This window comes from Pygoscelis adeliae, unplaced genomic scaffold, assembly GCF_000699105.1.
Source record: "Pygoscelis adeliae isolate BGI_AS28 unplaced genomic scaffold, ASM69910v1 Scaffold160, whole genome shotgun sequence".
NCBI classification, from domain to species: Eukaryota; Metazoa; Chordata; class Aves; order Sphenisciformes; family Spheniscidae; genus Pygoscelis; species Pygoscelis adeliae.
In genome coordinates this window covers 9,142,238-9,146,404 of record NW_008824035.1, presented here as the reverse complement: position 1 = coordinate 9,146,404, position 4,167 = coordinate 9,142,238, and positions in this window count along the sequence as shown.

Sequence of the window (4,167 nt, the reverse complement as noted above, 5' to 3'; positions counted from 1 at the left end):
AAGACACAAGCAAACAGCAGTAGCAATGGGATAACTTAACACTTCTCCTCCTTTTTCCTCTACATTGTTTGTTATCTTTCCCATACTTGAGTCATCCAAGTGGAATGACAGCACACACCTCAGCCGTGTCACCGCGAGATCTCACAGCTTAGGGTATTAACAGATGGGGTCTAGGAAGTTTAGCCATAGAAATGTAACCGATTGCTCTTCCTGTCTCTGCGAAGCTGCTACCCCTCACAGGGATTCAGCAGAGCAGAACCCGTGCGAATCCTTTAGCTGCTTCCCTGCTAAACCAGGCAAGTGGCTTCAGCACAGCTCTGCAAAGGCTGGGTATGAAGCCACTGGACTTTGTGCTGAAATGGTAGAGAAGGACACCAGCTTATATGCCATTTCAGCTGCTGCAGAAGGCAGAAGGAAATGGTTAGAGAGAAAAAAGAGGCTACACCTGCAATCACCACAACCTTTTGTAAGGGAACGTGAATCTGCTGTAGGATGAAAAACAGCACTAGAATTGGACATCTACTGAAGTTCCAGACATTTATACATACTGGGTGTGAAAGTCTGCACTATTTTGTGGACAAAGACGTTCTTAAAATCCCTGCCAACTCTTAGTAGGCAATGCATGAATATGGATATCAAATTCATTGCATCCATTATTTGCAACAAACAACAGGATCAGGTAGCATTTTTTTTTCACTTCTCAGATATATTGACTGTCTTCCAGACTTCTGCTGATGTGGTCCTAGTACAGGATCTGCTTTCCTCTCTTAGCTTAAACCTGCACTCTAATTGCGTGGCCACTAGAACACAAACTCAACGTACTGGTGAAACCCTACTTCTACTGGTATCACAAAAAGCCATGTCACATATGGGTGACCACCTGTGGTCACAACAGGCCCTTTTTGCCACTTTGTGTAACTATGAACCCTGTTGGGATGACACTTTTGCCTGAAGTAGCTAACATGGTTGATAGGTAACAGAGATACGTTTTCAGCCAACAACTTCCATGCTCTCCCATCTCTGATTGCTGCTAGCAGGGGCTGCTTTTCCTCTCCATCTCTGTGGGGCAGTTAACCTCCTCTCCCTCATAACCCACACCACACACAAACTCATCAGCTGTACCACTGTGCTGTGGGAACATGGGCAGCTCCCTACCACCTTCCAGACAGCCAACAGTCAGCACAGGATACCTTGGAAGGTCATGACTGGGAGAATACGACAAGATGAAGAAAAGAATTTTAAAATAACTAAGACTGAGAAAATGGAGAGTCAGCATTTTCCTCCTTTGTGCTTTAATGTTGTGTCATAATCTGGACAATAAGCTGTAACTGAAAAGGAATAAGAAGTCAGGAGACCCCTATAGCCCAAGGGTTACAGCCTTTTTCTGTAGCAGAAAAATGCTGCTCATACACCAGAAGCTCTTTTCTCCAACTAACTTTCCAAAGAATCTCAAGGTGCCACCTCAAAGGTGCAAACTGCAGTTAATACTCCAGCGGCTACATGATGCCGCTCTGAGGACAGCAGCAAAGGGCAACCTCCAACAGGAACGGGAAACTCCCAATCGCTCTGTCAAGTAGAAAAAATAAGGCATACGTGACCTTTCAACTGCCTGATAACGACATATCCGTTTTAATCCAGAATCCACAACAATGTCACCCTGCTCTCTAGTTCTGTCCCCTTTTAACAGTCTTTGGACTATGCACCAAAACAGCCATAAAACAGTATCAAGAGCATGAAGAAAGCATATTATGACATTTCCCATCCCTCTCCTCTCTCTTACTGTGCTCACACACATACACACATTAATTGAAAGGGACCCAGCAAACTTGGTGGATTTTCTCCCCCAAAACTGACGTGGCAAATTATCTCAAGTTTTACATGCTTTGTAGCACATCCTATTAGAAGCAGCCCTAGAATGTGTGAAATTTGGTTCAGTGTGATATACCATTATGGGTTAGGAAAAAAAAAAAAAGCAATACTGAGCCTAGAACTTATGTGAATGAGCAGAACCAAAGCAAATACCTCCCTCAGGACCTGTCTGCTCAGGACAGTTTTACTGGTATAAGATAGGTGTGAATTTAAAATAGTACAATTATAGCTCCTTAATCCCTCAAAACAGATACATTAATTCAGGGACATTTATTCTGCCTTTCCCCAGATTTGCTGATGTTGCTTTGGTAGGACCTTACATTGAAACAAATTAAAAACCACTCTTTTGTGAGTTATATTTTTAATGAGTTACTATGGGTCAGCTCTGGTGCAGCATCTGAAAATGCAACTATCCACAGGCAGCCAACATTCAAAATAAAGGCTGAACACTGTTCTTGAAGTTCAAAGCAAGCATGTTGTGGTCAGTCTTTGTTATATGCTAAGAGACAAAGTGTGGCAAGCTACCTCAGCTCAGAGGACACACAGCAACACAGTAAGCTGTGCTAACTCAACTGTAAGTTAATCACAACCTCATCTGCAAACATATTGCACATTTTCTGCGTTTACACAGCTCCCACTCACACTCTTGCATTCATAGTTTAAGATGTACTCTAAAGCTTTTACATTTATGACAGGCACCACATTCATTTGCTGACACACATTAGCCTTATTTGTTGCATTTATTGTCACTTTGTGTTTTCTTAAAAAGATATTGTTTAAAACCTACACACAGCAGGGTACCCCACTCTACCTTCTCTTTGCTCATTATCTTTTACATGTATCAGGGTCATTTACTCTAACAACAGACATGATAGCACACAAAAACATCTAATTCAATTTATTTTATAATGAAAATTTATATTAATAGAAAAATGTTGTTAAGTAGATAAAATACAGGTGAATTGAAAAAAGAATCACATAGGCTCAAAAAACCAGGTACCTGACTTAGGAATGCCACTTTATTTAAAAGCTGAAATTAAAATATTCCTAATTTTTGCAGCCAAAGAGTGTAATGACACATTAACTACCCACCATGGAAAAAGTGCATATTTTCAGTAGCCTAAAAATTTGATTTTTTTGGTTGGGGACAACTACAATATTTACCTCGAGTGCCTGTGTAACAACCTACACCTTTTCTTAACAAGCTGAAGTTACAACGATACAATGTATCATTGCACGGTAGGCTACTTTACAAAAGCCAATCTGCCATTTGAGTGCTCTCTACCTCCACTTGTGCTTGTAAGTTAAAGAGCTTGATGCCCACCCTGCAACTGACAAGGTGCAGGGCCCCCATACCTGCACCGACTCCTCCAGAAGTCCGGGGGCTCGCGTGAACTCAATAACAAGATCAGGCCTATAATGATGGAGACGGTTTACTCCACTGTGAACTATGATTTACCACCTCGTGCATCCTGAAAAACTCTGGCAGGAAATGTGACAGCACTGTAGCTAAAATCCAACACCGCGTAGATTTTATCTACAGAGAACTATCTTGCAACACATGCTAAACTTGTTTTTAGACAAGGCTTAATATGCCACAAAAATATATCAGGTGTCAAATTTTAAGAAAACCCATGAAACCATTTTTATTCTTTTAAGAAATCGTACCAGCCCAAGAATCACAAGATGAATGAAAGCAAGTCATTTGTTTACACAGGAAGTAAAATCCACAATCTAAACACTACGAATATCATCAGCTAAACCTATTCACTAGAAATCACTTCTGGTACACGAGCTTCTTATGAGAAAGCGTCCCCGATTATCCTGTTAATTCTGTACTGATGTTAGTCACGCTAATTTCTGCTTTCTTTTGCCTTGTTGCATTTACCTAATGTTGCTAGAAGCAGTTTGTAGCTTTTTTTTTTTTCCCCACTGCAAAATTAAGCATAAGCAAGCTTAATAACCTTACTTAAGAGAACCCACATGTTCAACAGTTAAAACTAGTTTTCACATGCTGGTTCCCACTACGCTGTCTCAGGCTGTGAAGCCAACCACAGCAACACTCACAACCCCCTGAAACCGTCCTTTCATGAGTCTGTGCTGTTAAACACAATTACAGAAACGCATCTGATCGTTACGGGCAATTAAGCCCCGTACCCCGACGCTCCCAGGAGAGCGGGGGTCCCTCGTTAGCCAGCCCACGGCTTCGCCGCGCAGCTCCTCAGGCGACCGGGGAGCACCGTAACTTTTATTTGTCTATCACGCCCCACAGCCCGAGCCCACGCCGCGGCCGGCAAC